Source organism: Pan paniscus, chromosome 4 (genome assembly GCF_029289425.2).
Source record: "Pan paniscus chromosome 4, NHGRI_mPanPan1-v2.0_pri, whole genome shotgun sequence".
Lineage (NCBI taxonomy): Eukaryota > Metazoa > Chordata > Mammalia > Primates > Hominidae > Pan > Pan paniscus.
This window is the reverse complement of record NC_073253.2, coordinates 81,329,143-81,346,698: the sequence shown is the minus strand read 5'-3', so window position 1 is coordinate 81,346,698 and position 17,556 is coordinate 81,329,143. Positions and strand designations below refer to the sequence as shown.

General features: G+C 34.9%; 1 protein-coding gene and 1 pseudogene across 2 annotated transcripts in view; both read left to right on the top strand.

The window, feature by feature from the left end:
* LOC134730442 (uncharacterized) overlaps positions 1-17,556 on the top strand; it is a 325,205-nt gene that overhangs the window by 185,545 nt on the left and 122,104 nt on the right. The window lies entirely within an intron of this gene.
* Positions 6,655-8,222, top strand: LOC100967235 (succinate--CoA ligase [GDP-forming] subunit beta, mitochondrial-like; annotated as a pseudogene).

The window sequence follows — 17,556 nt, the reverse complement described above, 5'->3', positions numbered from 1 at the left end:
CACCACTTCTATTCAACATAGTGTTGGAAGTTCTGGCCAGGGTAATCAGGCAGGAGAAAGAAATAAAGGGTATTCAATTAGGAAAAGAGGAAGTCAAATTGTTCCTGTTTGAAGATGACATGATTGTATATCTAGAAAACCCCATCTCAATCCAAAATCTCCTTAAGCTGATAAGCAACTTCAGGAAAGTCTCAGGATACAAAATCAATGTGCAAAAATCACAAGCATTCTTATAAACCAATAACAGACAGATAGCCAAATCATAAGTGAACTCCCATTCACTATTGCTTCACAGAGAATAAAATACCTAGGAATCCAACTTACGAGGGATGTGAAGGACTTCTTCAAGGAGAACTACAAACCACTGCTCAAGGAAATAAAAGAGGACACAAACAAATGCAATAACATTCCATGCTCATGGATAGGAAGAATCAATATTGTGAAAATGGCCATACTGCTCAAGGTAATTTATAGATTCAATGTCATCCCCATCAAGCTACCAATGACTTTCTTCACAGAATTGGAAAAACCTACTTTAAAGTTCATGTGGAACCAAAAAAGAGCCCACATTGCCAATACAATTCTAATCCACAAGAAAAAAGCTGGAGGCATCATGTTACCTGACTTCAAGCTATACTACAAGGCTACAGTAACCAAAACAGCATGGTACTGGTACCAAAGCAGAGATATATACCAATGGAACAGAACAGAGCCCTCAGAAATAATACCACACATCTACAACCATCTGATCTTTGCAAACCTGACAAAAACAAGAAATGGGGAAAGGATTCCCTAGATAATAAATGGTGCTGGGAAAACTGGCTAGCCATATGTAGAAAGCTGAAACTGGATCCCTTCCTTACACCTTGTATAAAAATTAATTCAAGATGGATTAAAGACTTAAATATTAGACCTGAAACCATAAAAACCCTAGAAGAAAACCTAGGCAATATAATTCAGGACATAGACATGAGCAAGGACTTCATGTCTAAAACACCAAAAGCAATGGCAAGGAAAGCCAAAATTGACAAATGGGATCTAATTAAACTAAAGACCTTCTGCACAGCAAAAGAAACTACCATTGGAGTGAACAGGCAACCTACAGAATGGGAGAAAATTTTTGCAATCTACTCATCTGACAAAGGGCTAATATCCAGAATCTACAAAGAACTCAAAGTTACAAGAAGAAAACAAAGAAACCCATCAAAAAGTGGGCAAAAGATATGAACAGACGCTCCTCAAAAGAAGACATTTATGCAGCCAAAAGACACATGAAAAAATGCTCATCATCACTGGCCATCAAGGAAATGCAAATCAAAACCACAGTGAGATATCATCTCACACCAGTTAGAATGGTGATCATTAAAAAGTCAGGAAACAACAGGTGCTGGAGAGGGTGTGGAGAAATAGGAACACTTTTACACTGTTGGTGGGACTGTAAACTAGTTCAACCATTGTGGAAGACAGTGTGGCGATTCCTCAGGGATCTGGAACTAGAAATACCATTTGACCCAGCCATCTCATTACTGGGTATACACCCAAAGGATTATAAATCATGCTGCTATAAAGACACATGCACACGTATGTTTATTGCAGCACTATTTACAATAGCAAAGACTTGGAACCAATCCAAATGTCTATCAATGATAGATTGGATTAAGAAAATGTGGCACATATACACCATGGAATACTATGCAGCCATAAAAAAGGATTAGTTCATATCCTTTGTAGGGACATGGATGAAGCTGGAAACCATCATTCTCAGCAAACTATTGCAAGGACAGAAAACCAAACACCACATGTTCTCACTCATAGGTGGGAACTGAACAATGAGAACACTTGGACACAGGAAGGGGAATATCACACACTGGGGCCTGTTGTGGGGTGGCAGTAGTGGGCGGGATAGCATTAGGAGATATACCTAATGTAAATGAAGAGTTAGTGGGTGCAGCACACCAACATGGCACATGTATACATATGTAACAAACCTGCATGTTGTGCACATGTACCATAGAACTTAAATAATAATAATAATAATAATAATAATAATAGTAAAAGAAAATGTGGATATTTGATTCCCCTGAATTATCAAAATGTAAACACTGATTAGAAGTATGCTTACTCTGAATAAAAACAAACATACTGGTATCAATGATTTACTCTAATCTTTTCAGCTCTTCCCTAATTTCCCATTTTTCTAAAACATCCACTTTTAATTGCAGTCTTGCAATTAATAATCATAAATTGAGCTTATTGATTATCAGCACAAATTAAAAACAAAAATTAGTCACCTAATCACCGGAGTCTGGATGAACATAGAGCTATCTCCTAATACCCTAGTGGATATATTGGTGAATTCTGACAGCTAGAAAAATCATCATTAAACTATTTCTATGTCATATCATTTTTACTCTGGGGAAAAAAAATACTTTTTAAATTACACCTGTAGTTGTATCAGTCTTTTCTCATCATGACAGATTAACTTCAAAGTATATTGCAGAACAGTTCTCTGGGTGGTCTTGACCTGATCCAGTTCCCCTCCCACCTGTTTTGCTTATAGTTCTGAAGAATAACTGTGGAATGTGCTAGTAATGCAATTTGATAAAAAAAATCTTTGAAAATGGGGAGGAAGTGGTTGGAACAATCCAAGTTTTGTTCCATCCCCCACTAGAAACACGATATCCTTCAATTCTTTCTCCCAGTAGTTCATAAAACTTCAAGGGGTACTTCAGCTGTGGTGCAAGTGAGGGTTACATAGATGAGACCTGTACCTCATGGGCAGCTTTTTTGAGCATGGGGTTAGAGGGTCACAGTGAATTCTAGGCTTCTGTTGTCCCTTGCTGCCTGTCCATGAGTAATAAACCTGCTTCACGTAACTATTTCACTGGACTCAGACAGGTTGGTAACCAGCACATGATGAATCTTTTTCACATATATCATGTGGAGAGTCTTTTAGAGCTAGAATATAAGGAGGGCTTTTAAGACTTAGAATGTAAGAGGCTCATGCTTCCACCACATATAGGTATCACCATATCTGGAGTTGGATGTTGATGGCAAAAATTATTTCATAAAAATGCTATCTAACAGTAGAAATAAAGACACTTAATTTTCCAGAGAGGATGGATTCACAATTTTTGCAGGCTTATTATTCATTGTATTTTAAAGCCAGAGTTCCCAATCAGTTTACTTAGCACAGAAAGTTCATCAATTTTTAAGTAATTAATAGTTTTACTTCACTTGATGGTCTCTCCCTTCGCTGTACATGCTCATCACTATGGTTGTCAATTATCTTCTTAATCGATGATTTTAATAAAGGTAGCTCTACTATTAGCAAATTGCTCAGAAGCTGCTAATAGCTCTTCAGAGAGCACTTGTCTCACCCTATATCTCCCACCTTACCAAAAGGTCACATTAATTATATCACCCTTACGGAGAGGAAATCAACATGTCAGTCAGACGGGCTCACAATCGTGCTGCAGGTAGAACATGAGGATTAAATCAGGTTTATTTAGTGTCCCAAAGTAGCCCATTTACATTTAGCTCTTGTAAATGCAATTAACACAAATGAAACAATAAATCACACTTAGATTTACGAGTTTACTTTTTGGCAAAAGGCTAATTTGCTATTCTTTTATGTTTACAGTTATTAGTAAAATATTATAAGTCATCAGATGTTGGTTAAGAATGGCTTTTTAAAATCTTCGTAAAATGGCTCCAGAAGAGTAAGGCTTTCATTGTGCTTGTAGAGATCTTTCGTTTATCATTTCAATTTTTTACTAATTATGAACATAAATTGATTCTTGATAACCTTCTCTCACTCTTATATGCTCTACATTCTTGGGATCACAGCTTAAGAACTAATTATGAGAAAAGCTAGGACACAGGCCAGGGAAACTGTATGAATTTGAATATTTCTAATTAACATTAATATGTATTACTTGGGTAAGTAAATATTTTCCATCCACTTTTTTTATCAAGTGAGTTCTATATGCCTGGGAGCCAATTTCTTATTCAATGTTCTTCTGCCATTAATACATTATCTTTCACACAAGAAACAATTTTCCAGTTGTTCATTTCACAAAGTATAGTCTTTAAATACTTACTGGTGATTTAAACTGAGAATAATGCCACAATTTATAATTATTTTTTCATTACTTTGGGCAAATTGTTGACTGTGTACTTAAGTCATGGTCCCAGCAAAACAGATGGCACACACATTTTAGGATAATTTAAGGATTTAAAAAAAAAAAAAACTATCATTTATACAATTAGAAGTAGATATAGGAAAATAATAAAAGATAATACAGTGGTAACAGGTTTTGGGTATCTTAGCCCCTAAAGATGATAGGGGTGGAATAGGGCAAAAAGTAGTTTCAGAATGGAAAGTAGAGTCAATAGAAAGTCTCCCTTAAGAGGATCTGTGACTATCGGCTGGAACACAACCAATCCCAGTAACTCGGCCAGGAGAGAGTCAAGGGGTAAACGTCTTCATCTCACTCTCCTCTTTCCTACCAATGTTGGATTCCTTTGTGGCAACACTTCTTAGAAGCAGAAGTGAAAGCAGACCATTGATGTAATACACATAGATCAGCTTCCTGGGGTAAATAACAGGGTAGAGAATGGTTGATAATTAATCTGAAGAGTTAAAATGAAGATGGTGATTTTAGAGACTGAATTCATCAATTTCTAATTGTCAGCTGGGATGAAATAGGACGTAGAACTGGAAAAATCTGATATGTGCAAAGTGTGGAAATAGGCAAAGGTATGTGCATTATTAAAAAAAAAAAAGGAGTGAAAAACTAAGAAAGCTACAATTTAAGAAGCAGTTTTAGACTCCCAAAAGATTGATATGTTTGGGAGAGAAGCAGTTTGGAAGCTCTGAGTAAGCAAGAGTAATATGTAATATCAAGCCCACCAACTTGGAATCAGGGCTGCTAAGGCAAATCTCTCTCAAGAGCATCAGTCCTCTATGCTCTACTACTGGGGAAACCTGTCAAGTTACTAAACAGCTCTGAGCCTATTTATTTTCCTGATGTATAAATTAGTATCTAACAGGGTAAAGCCACAATTAGGACTGAGACATAAGAAGATGCAAATGAGAATTCTGAATTTAAAGTCCAAGTATAACAGCTAATCTTGATATATATATTTAATTTTAAGTTTATATTTCTTTTCTATACACCGGTCTAGACTGTGGTCTTCCAATATCCATTGCAAATTTTAAAATCATAATTATTATTTATCTCAAAATCTAATAATTACAGGGCATAGCTACCGTAATTTTCACTTCCTTGTGATTAATAATTATATCCTAGATTAAAAGATATATAATTAGTTTCTGATTTATTAGAGATAATCTTCTCTATATGATATCTTGAACCCAATTATAACTGCTTTTTTATTCACAGTAAAATAATTTAATAATGTCTTTATCACTACAGTGAGCCATTCAACTTAAAGTACTCATTTCTCCCTTAGCCACATGGAAAATCTGTTAGATTAATTCCTGTAAATACTTGTTTAACTAAATTAAATTTTAAATATTTTATTTTTGATGAGATATACAAGCAGAGGAACTGAAAAATAATTCCTGGACAAAAGTGGCTTTTCCACCAGGATCCCATTGAACCTGAAATAATTACCACTAGAATAATTCCTAGGGGTTAAATTACTATCTCCTAGAGAATCTTTTAACCTCAATATGTGTTATTGAAGGATAGGTGCTCCAGTTAGACACATTAATGCTAAATTGATAATGATGTGTCAATACCATTATCTAGTAGTTCTTTCAATGCCATTACAAATGTCTTCTATTTTTGGACATGGAAAATATATGTCCAGTTTGAGGGATGTTAATAGGAATTGATGTTTCACAGATTGGCGGCAACTGATAATACACAAACTTTTTATAAATAAGGGCTCAGAATGAATAAACAATATCAAAGCATATATAGTCACAATGTATTCTGTTTATCAGAAAAATATTATGTAATGTATTGGCCACGAAGAGAGCATGTGTCATGAAAGCTGATTTTTGATAAGTGGCCTGGATTTTAACTGGTGCTTTTGCCTACACACTCAATATAACAATAATAACATTCAGACAAAAAAGCGGTACCATGTTTTTGAAAGAGGAATTACACGCTGAGAGATGAACCAATCCTCATTGACTCCTGTTATTTGCAAAATACATTCTTGGATTTTACTAGGAAGGGAATACTTGGAAGCTCAGTACAGTCTTTAAGAGAAAGTATTTTTAATATACAATATTTTGTTTCCAGCAGCAAACTCACTATTAGCTTTGACCTTGGGTCCTAATTTTTCAGATTTTTGTGGAGAGGATGGTGATAGTATACTTATGTTATTACTATATGAAATAAATGAATATACATTCTACTAGTAATAATAGCTATAACACTCACTGCTTCAGTCAAGCCCTTTAAATAAATATATATTTAAATATATATATATATATATTTAGAGACTGAATTTACCAATTTCAGTCTCTGTTAGCACTCATTGTTCTAATTAAGGAATAATTAGTATATAAAGAATAATCCAAATAATAATAGCTAATATCTAGAAAGCACTCATCTACGAGAACTAAAAATAATAATCCGAGTCCCAATACCCCACTTCAGGTTTTCTGTTTAAAATGACATTCTCCTGGTAGCACAAGCCAGGAAACTTCTGCGAGACCTAGTGCTCCACTCTGGTTCTTGGTAGCCAGGTCCAGGCACTTCAATTAACTTCCAGAAGATGGCAGACCCTCCAGGAATGCCAGAGCAAGAAACTGATGTCTGACAACAGAGTGAGAGTTCAAAGATTCTTTGTAGCAGACACTGTGAATGAAGAACTTGAGGTTGCTAAGAGACTAAAAGCAAAATAAATTGTTTTAATTAAAAGCCCAGATCTTAGCTGGAGGAAGAGGAAAGGGTGTCTTCAATTGTGGTTTGAAAGGAGGTGTTCACTTAACAAAAGAACCTAAAGTTGTGGGACAGCTGGCTAAACAGGTGATTGGGTATGTTTGGGGCAAAAAACCAAACTCTAAAAGAAGATGTGAAAGTTAACAAGCTGATGGTTACTGAAACCTTGGACATTTCCAGAAAAACTTACCTGGTGATTCTGATGGACAGGTCCTGCAATGGCCCCATGCTGGTGGGCAGGCCCCAGGGAGCACTGACCTTGAAGAGGTTGCTGCTGCAAATTCAGAATTTATTTTTAAGGAACAAATTTTTCAAGGGATAAAGGACAGCCAAGTTCAGAGTTCAGCAGATGTCAGAAAATCTAGGCTTCCTTGGGTCTTTGAAAATCCAGGTTGCAGATCAAATTAAGAAACTGTATAATCTCTTCCTAAAAACTGATGCTACTCAGGTGATAGTGAATCCTTTTGGTGAAACTTGAGAAAGACAAGTTGTCTGTTTTAATGCCAAGGTAAACTTTCATGACAATGCAGAATTCTGACAACAGGACCTATCTGCTATGGATGACAAATCGGAGAATGAGCCTGATATGGTTTGGTTCTGTGACTTCACTCGAACCTTATCTCAAATTGTAATGCCCACGTGTCAAGGAAGGGACTCAGTGGGAGGTGATTAGATCATGGGGGTGGTTGCCGCATGCTGTTCTTGTGATAGTGAGTCAGTTCTCACGAGATCTGATGGTTTAAAAGTGTGGCACTTTCCCCTTCTTTCTCGCCTGCCACCGTATAAAAAATGCCTTGCTTCCCCTTCACCTACTGACATGATTGTAAGTTTCCTGAGGCCTTCCCAGCCATGGAGAACTATAAGTCACTTAAACCTCTTTCCTTTATAAATTACCGAGGTAATATACAGCAGTGTGAAAATGCACAAATACAGAGCTCATTGAATATGAAGTTGCCAGACATGATATATAATACATAGGACTGGATGGGAACATTACCTGCTTTGTGAATGGTGCTGGATTAGCCATGGCTACTTGTGATACCATTTTTCTTAGTAGTGGGAAGCCAGTCAACTTCTTGGAATCGTGGAGGTGTTGTAAAGTAAGCTCCAGTGTATCAAGCATTCACATTGCTCACAGTTGATCCTAAGGTTGAAGCCATCCTTGTCAATATTTTTGGTGGTATCGTCCACTGTGCTATCATTGCCAATGGGATCACCAAAGCCTTCCAGGCATTAGAATTGAAGGTGCTCTGGAATGAACCAATGTTCAAGGGCCCAGAACATACTCAACAATAGTCTAACAGTGGACTCCCCATTATATCAGCCCAAGAAGGCTGCGGCCAGCATGGCCAATAAGTGATGTCTTTGTCCTGATCAGTTGAAGAAATAAAGCCATTTTTTCCATAAAGAAATGGATTTCTCTCATCAGTGTGAAGGAAATTATCTCATTGGGAAATGAAGGAGAAAAGTATGAGCAAGAATCACTATCTGAAAAATCTGTTTTTTTGAGACAGAGTCTCGCTCTGTTGCCCAGGCTGGAGTGCAGTCACGTGATCTTGGCTCACTGCAACCTCTGCCTCCCAAATTCAAACAATTCTCCTGTCTCAGCCTCCTAACTAGCTGGCTCTACAGGCACATGCCAACACACCTGGTGAATTTTTGTATTTTTAAAGTAGAGATGGACTTTCACCATATCGGTCAGGTTGGTCTAGAACGTCTGACCTCGTGATCCACCTGCCTCAGCCTCCCAAAGTGGTGGGATTACAGGTGTGAGCCACTGCACCTGGCCTGTCTGAAAAATCTTAAACCTGTATTTTCTAGAATAAGACATCTAGACAGTCTAAATCTGATTTTACTTATAGTCTTTATAAAAATAACATCCTGCATTCTCATACTTTTCTGTTATGGTAAGCCTGCTCAATAGGCAGTGTTTTGCTGACTTTGGGGAGCAGTATATATAGGCAAATATTGTGTGCATATTCAGAATTTGAAATCAGGTCCTGGTTCACTTACAAGAATTTTGGTGGACATCTAATTCTACATAATAAAAACAAAAATCACAGGCCACAAAAAAATGCAGACAAGATTACATTTAATGTATAAACTACCAAAAAGGCACAGCTAAGACATCCAAACGAAAAGCTATTATACACTACAGCAGCTTTTACAAGTTTCTAATTCCAACACATGTTTGTAAAATCTGTGAGTATTCCAAAGTATATTTTACCGTGGAATGTCTCCATTAATATACCATATGTGTATTTCATCATTTTCCTTAATATTGAATATACTGTTTAGCTCACACTAAAAAGAAAGCCAGGAGACTTATTTGTGATTTTAGAGTAGGAGTTTCCATTTTAGTATCAAAACTGAAGAGTGCTGATTCTTATGGAAATCTCTATAATTAAGTCATTTCACGGTGAGACAATGCTAAAGATCAAATTGTGTTGAATATCAGAATCTTCTCTCCTCTCTCATCTCCCACCCCACACCACCCCTGTCCCCCAGAATCTACCAGCTTGTGGTAGAAAGATGGGAACATGTAATCCAAGGAAATGTGACTTCTTTTCCATGATGTCCATTTTACTTGTGGAAAAAAAATTGAGATAAGGTTTCTGTTCAACTTTTGGAAAATGTTTGTCTGTATACATATTTAAATGAAATTCTGTTTGTAAACTCTATAATAAAAATACTAATCCAAATACTAATAGCTAATATAGATATTAACTATTTTTTTAGATTATTACAAATATTATCAGTTTTCCTCTGTAAATATACTTGAGAGTCAGAAAGAAGGCAGAGTAAAACTGCAGTAGGTGCTGTATTTACACATTTCTTTCCCCTTTGGGAATAAATTATCTTTTTTTTTCCCTTCCATAATTCTGCCTCATTACTTTGCTCTGAGTAATATTTTTCTTAGGTAATTGGTTTCTTAGTCGGGGAGGAAGGTACTATTCCGTTGGCTAAAAGGAGGCTTAGAACATACCTTTTAAAAAGTCCTTTTGCTTTGATAAATATTGACTCTAAATATATTGCATGTTGATTATTATGGATCCAAAACAGTATAGGATAACATTATGATTTAAATCCTCATTTTAACAAATCTAATCATCTTCCAATGTCAAACAAAATAAATTAAAAAGTGAAAATAAAGCCATCAGCGTACAAATTATTAGAAATATGGTGGTACTCTATCAATGCCATCTGGAAAAATTGTTTATGTGAAATGATATTTTTCCCTATTGGTGAGAGATTTTAGAAGTACACCCTATCAGCCACTTGTTATGGATGGAAAAATCATCTGTGGCAAAGATGTACATAACTCCATGTTTTAGTTAGATAATCATGGGCGAAAAAGAAAAAAAAGAGAATATAAGATGCAAGGAGCTCTGGGAAGTAGGCAGTGTGAGAAGATTTTACTGACCGTTTATGGCCACCAGAGGTCATGTAGAATGGCATGTTACGGGTACATCCATTTCCATTACCATGGTTACTCTGGTAATTGGACAACTGTGCATGTTCTACAGGAGAAAAGAAAGAAAAGAAGGTCGACTTCCTATATAGCAGTAACTATAAGAAATTTGAATTGTTTATTCAACAAAATCCTCATAGTAATTTTTCTTTTTTTTTTTATTTTTTTGGGGACAAGCATCTCACTCTGTCGCCCAGGCTGAAGTGCAGTGGAACGGCTCAATCTCAGTTCACTGCAGCCTCTGTCTCTCAGGTTCAAGTGATTCTACTGCCTCAGCCTCCCCAGTAGCTGAGATTACAGGCCTGCACAACCATGTCCAGCTAATTTTTTTTAATTTTTAGTAGAGACAGGGGTTTCACCATGTTGGCCAGGCTGGTCTCGAACTCCTGACCTCAAGTGATCTGCACGTCTTGGCCTCCCAAAGTGCTGGGATTATAGGCGTGAGTCACTGCACACAGCCTTCACAATAATCTTATGAAAGCATAACCAACTGATTAAAAGCTTGGCCTCTGAACATCACTGCCTTGTTTTAGTCCCTGACTTCATTGTTTTGCTGTGTTAATTTGGGAAATTTACTTAACCTCCCTGGGATAGTCTCCTCACCCACTTAGTGAGGATACATTTAATAGCTTTTAGATAAATTATTGATGATTTTATAATTCTTTATCTCAATTCCAAAATCCAAACAAATCTGAACACTAAATCCTTTATCTACAATTCCAAGCAAACCTGAAACAAATAAGCCTCAAACTCAAGAACCTTTCACAACTCACTTGGCAGCAAAATGAGACATAATCTGAATTCATTTGGTGGCAAGACCTGACCTGAATTAACATGAGACGCTTTAGAATCTTAATTTATGCCACTTAGTGTGACAATCTATGTTTCACTGAAGAAATATTAGTATAATTGCTAGTATTTGTTCCAAGTTTAAAGACACAGAAATGAATTAAATCACTTATGCTAATTTCCAAGGATTGAGATTTATTTAAAATAGTCTTTCCTCTTAGAGATTCATAAAAATTTATGTAATTTAAGCATTATTCAAAAATGAAATGTGGAATAAAATTACCATAGAGGCTATGGTTGGTTTGGAAAGTAGTATGTGAAACTAAATGGCATTAATGTTGCTTGATTTTATTTACTTTGTTGTTCTTATTTACTTATGTACTTATTTTTATTAAGTAATAAATTAAAACATGTGTACTTAATGTGTATGTGTGTGAGTGTGTGTGTGTGTAGTTTAATGTTAATTTTCCTGAGTGTGTTTGTGTGTGTATTTATTTATGTGTTTGGTCATTTTTATATTTGGAAAGTGAACAGGCTACATTTAAGGAGATAAATCTGTAGAAGATGTATCAAGGAAATTCTAATTCAGAGATTTAATGTGATAAATATTAAAAGATGTACAATTTCAATTTACCTATTTTTGTACATTATATTAAACTATCTATTATTAATTATTTTCCCACAATGTAGTGTTTTATGTGTTTTTGACACAAGGCTTTCTTTTTCATAAAATAACTTATTTGACTGAACAAGAACATTCAATTTAATGAGTTTTCACACTGCATTTAATAGGATATTAGAGGTCTAAGTGAAGGTTTTTTAAAAAACATAACAATTTGTATTTTTCTACTAAAAAATAAACGTATGACATTATTTTGTTGATATTTTCATTATGACGCTGCTTTGTCTGGTTACTAGGTACTAGTTTCTTTGCAAATCTCATGTATGGAGCTAAAGCCAGGTAAATGGCTTAAAACCACCTGCATTTTTATGTGAGAAAATTATTGACATATTAAAATAGAAATCCTTAATTCCAACAGTAGTGCAATATAAACATTTTGTATCCAAATGCTTCCATCATGAAAAGTTCCCCATACTGAAATAGAAGTATTATTTTTAATTTAATACAGATAACTGGATTTTGGATACCTTCTTTAATTTTAGATTTATTCTTTGTCTCCAACTTCCAGTGTTTCCGCATCACTCCCTATCAGAAAATATGTCTCAGGATTTTTTGCAATCGATTTTTTATTTATACAGCACCGTTAAAATATGTATGTACACTTTTGAAAACTTTTAAAACAAAATATTGTTCTTATATTTTTGTTGATTTTTTTAATAAGCTGTCAAATGATTTTGAATTTTAGAATGTGCTAATGAAATAATTAACTATTCCCAGAATCGTAATATCAAGTGGTGGTTTTGTTTTTGAATGGGATATACAAATATATATGTCATGAATTCTGCACAAAATAGGTAATAAATGTATAAATCCAGATGTTAATTCAATAGAAAAATAGCAAGAATACAATGTAATGTATTGTATCATGTAATGTATAATGTAATGTAATATAAAGTATCCACTGCCTCATTCTAATTTCAGACTTTTAACCGTAGTTTCTAAGTACTGGTAATATCTTTATGAGACTAGTATTTTAGTGTAAACACAATGTAATAAAAATATTGTTTTGTGATATTTATCTTCAATTCATACTAAATGTAAGGTGGTTTCCTGCTTTGTTTTCTTTACATTTCAGTAGTAATTAAGCCTGAAGAGTCTGCTAGTATTCCTCTTAAAATAAGATGAATATTAAGTCCCTAATTGATTTAAAAAAAAAGCTTCAAAGAAAAGCATTAATTGAGTAAACCTTTTTAAAACATTTATTCAGAAAAAAAGAAGAACTCAATATTTATAGTACAAAATTCCACACAGATTTAAAAAGAAATTTTCTTAGGCCAGAAGTTTGAGGTCATTTAATTTTGCCAAGGTCTGGAATTTTCTCAAACATACTTGAAACTAACTCGGATAAGTTTGAGTGTCCATCAAATTTTTACAAGAGACATGAGTTGAAATTACCTGTCATAATAATGGGTATTTATCAAAATGAATTTGGATAGCTTCTTTAATTTTAGATTTATTCTTTGTCTCCAACTTCCAGTGTTTTTGCATCACTCCCTATCAGATTTCTCTCACTTCTATTTTTGAGAGCATATAGTTTTGTCATCGTCTAAAGTGAGAGTATTATTAGTCTCCTTAGAATATTTTTTCCTCTGGAAAATTGTGACATTTAAAAAAAATTACCAGATTTCAATATCTCTCTAATAATAGGAATTCTAAAATAGGAACTAGGAATTGCAATACCTATTCTCTTGATGTGCTGGATATTTTCTTTTTGCCCTTCCAGACCTCCTCTTTATCCTTTTTCATCCAGTCTGTGACCTGAGCCTCAAGATGAGTCAAGATGTCATTAAGCTTTCTGCTTTCTTATTCTCACTAAATTCAGTCCACCACAAGAACCAAGAGGAGACCAGAAATGGGAAGACAGTGAAGCCAGGACAGTAATACTAGGACTTTTCCCTACCTTTTGCCATGAGTTATCCATGTCCCTCTATGGGAGGTGATATTGCTTGTGAGATAGCCTCTTCAGGTTATGTGACCACTCCCTTTATCTCCCGCTGCTCCCTGGTATTGCAAAGGCTAAGTACTTTGCTGCTCTGTGTCAGTTTTCCCTTTCCTTACGCACAACTTTGGAAATGGTCCATTTATCCAACTTTCTTTTAGCAATTACCCCACTTACATATGCAAACTTTTCCAGATGAAACTTTACTATTGCAACTACTTAAGCTGTGATGGGTTGTTGAAAACAAAGCTACAAAACCAGCTACAAAAACAAGCTAAGTTCATATCCACAAGAGTTAATCTTACATTCCAAACTAAAAATATTTAAAAATATATACATAATCTTAATATTTTAGGTTGAGAAATAATTCCAGGCTATAAATATAAATCTTCAAAAGTAGATCTAGCTTTGTTTTCTTTCAGAGCAAGTTGCTCTGTCTTAGCATGTGTGTTGAATATTCTGTTTTGCCCCCCCAAATCTAATCACATTTCTTTATCTTTCTGTGTGTCCTGTGCCTGATGTTGTCCCAGTGTTCCATTTGAGTTCTCTTGCTCTCTGCTTCTAGCTGATGTTGGTCAATGGCTAACATCAACAGCTGATAAGAAAGAAGTAAAAAGATACATAGGGATATTTATTCTGGATGCTCCTTCCCTGTAATTTTTCAGTCCTAAGGAGGGTTAAAAGTTTCCCAGTATTGCGAGATGCTGGATGCTTCAGCACCCTTTGATGTTTCCCTTAGCCCTACCCACACTTTAGTAACCATCTTTTCCATAAATGCTATTCAGTTACCAGTTGGTGTTTGCCATCACTTTCCTCCCAGGATTTTGAACAAGTTAGCATCTGATTCATTTACAAATTGATTTTTTAAAAATATGATGTTTGCATCATAAAATAATGTAGTGGTTTTCCTTTTATATGGTATGGGAGTAGAAATTTTTAAACTTATAAAATGGACACTTTTTGTATTCCACAGTCATAAAAACAATCTAAAAATTTTATTTTTACCCCCAAATTGCCTTAAATCTAAAATGCAACACACAATATTTCAAAAACAACAATTAAAAAATAAGCCAACATGAACACAAACAGAGGATTCCTATCAAGGGAGTTGAGAGCTAGGATGATTGTATGTCCAGATGTTTCATTTTACACAGTATCAAGACTAAATTCACAACAGTTTCCCTGTTCACTGTAGAATATATGGTCACTGTAGTCATATTACAGTATTATTTTAATATATTAGAAAACATGATATATATTGTGTATTATTTAGATCATTTTTAGGCTAAGGTAATTGCTGAAGTCACAAGTTGGATTCATTTTTCTTTCAAAGCTATCAAGAAAGTTGTTTTAGATTACATATAAGTTCTCCCCCAACATGGGTGAGTCTGTAATTCAGGGTGAATGATCTGCAAAGATATAAGGCAATATACTTATTATGTTAATTTTCTTTTTTTGAAAAACAATTATGTACCCTTTCGTGGCATGCAATAAATTATAATGAATGCTAAAGTTTATTTCAAAAAGATGTAGATTTTAATGAAAAATGGATGTGTCTGCAATAAAACTTCTGAGGGTACACTAAATTTGGCATATGTTTAATAAATATGATAATATTGGGTTTGATATGATTCTAATTTAAAATATCAAATGATTTAAAAACCTAGACCAGCTTAAAAAATTATCACAAACTTCAACACTCCTATATATGAACCTTTAACTTATATTTTATATAAACCCAAAAAATAAAAATTAAAAAGCACCCTACCTATATAAATGTTTGTCAGTTTCTTCTCCCCTTGTAGAGATGATTTGTTAGTCATCCTGCTTAGAGAAATATTTTGAATTTCCAGCAATTATTTTAGTAGCCTTTGGGAATCTAATGTGATTGGAGGAGATTCAGCATTCCTGGTGTAATTTAAGAATAATTGTGACAAGTACCCTTTGACACATTATATTTAGTAAATGCCTTAAAATGTTTGAAGGGTGTCAAAATATATCAATCTTTTCAAATATAAAACTCTGTCAAAGACTAAGAAGGTAACAATTAAGGTGATGTAGTTCTTGAAGTTATATAACAAATGGCTTTCACATGTTCATTTTTAAAATCAGTAGGAGTGTATCTTCAGATGCAATTCATTAATACATTCTTAAAATTAAACGCCACCATTGTCCTATGTGAAAAAGATATTCCATTTCATTTCTTGTAAGTTTTTTTCTCCCCCTCACTTTAGATGCATGAAATTAGTAATGACTTTTATAATGCATTAAAAAGCTTTGGTCTTTAGAAAGAACCATATCCATTCTATGTTAAAGTAAAATAGTTCAAAATTAGATGAAAGCATCTAATTTCATTCTTCATATGGATAAGTGTGCTGGTTTTCTATTTGTTGCTTCTAAGCTCCAAATTTATTCTTTTTACCTACTCTGTTAAAAAGAAAAGTGCCTTTTTTTTTTCTTTGCCAGCTGACAATGAAACTGTGTCAGTGGAGGGTGCTAGTGAGATATTAAAGCCTATTTAAAAAAGAAAAAGAACTCTGCTTCCTGGTTCTGATGTACTCACTTGGCAAGTTCCTGAGGCATATATGTCTTCCTCCCACACGTGGTTCCTGCTATTCCCACAGCTTATCCAGGGGACTCGGCTCCTGCAACACATTGTGGCCATCAGTACCCAGTGGCCACCAGCTCCCCTTGGCATCCAAGTTTGGGCAATTTTGTAGCAGAGCACCTCCAGAGAAGTTTCTCATGAACAGCCTTCCCTGGCATACTTGAGGGCAGACTTCCAGCCAGCTCCATTAACATGGTACCACAGCAACTTCTTTGCCATCCAAGAGCCACAGGCACATCATCGATCTTATCCTCAGAGACATAGCTTTTCCTTGGAATAGTGGTTGCTTCTCATATCTGCTGTTCCTATATTCTTCACAGTTCGCATTACCTCTTAAGAAGCAATTCCCGCATTACTTAAATCTTCTATGTTAAAAACTGTGTAATTTTCCTGTTCAAATTACTGTGAGGCTTCTGTTTTTCCCTTGGGCGCAGACTGAGTCAATAAGTAATTTGGCAGCATGATTCATTAATTGTCATTTATTCCTACACTTATCTGAATGCTTATTTATACTAAAAGATCTGGGAAAGAATGTTCATCGTAGCCCTATTCATAAATATCCAGACAAACAAAAAGGAAACAACACAAATGTCTATCAAGTTAGAATGAATAAGTGAATTTCATGCCAATTACAATGTCACATGTTATAAAGGACAGTTTACCAATTGTTTTCCCAGCAATTGAATAATACTCTGTCTCTCTTGAAGGAGGGCAATGTGTCTTGAAATGTATAGATAGTAGGCGAGGTTAGTTATAACTTCGACACACACTCTAACAAATAGATCTTGGCCGTTGACCTAGGTATATCCAACCATTTGCCTACATGAGAGTCTGTGAATGTTGAGATAATAATGAAAAGTCTTGTCATTTAGAATTTATTCCAAAAGCGTCCTGAAAATCTCCAGTAGCAACAGCACTGCATAGGACATCGTAAGCAGCTCATTCAGAGTCTGAGACACATAGGATTCACTGGAGTACCACTGGGTGCTTCCAAATATGGTGACAAAAATCAACCCGCTAAAGGGCTTGTCAAAGGTGAGAGTTATGGTTTATTAAGAAAGGAAATAAATTATAATTACAGGCTTGGAAGTAGTTCCTACACAGGCATTCTAGCTTGTGGACCTAACCTTCATTTTCACA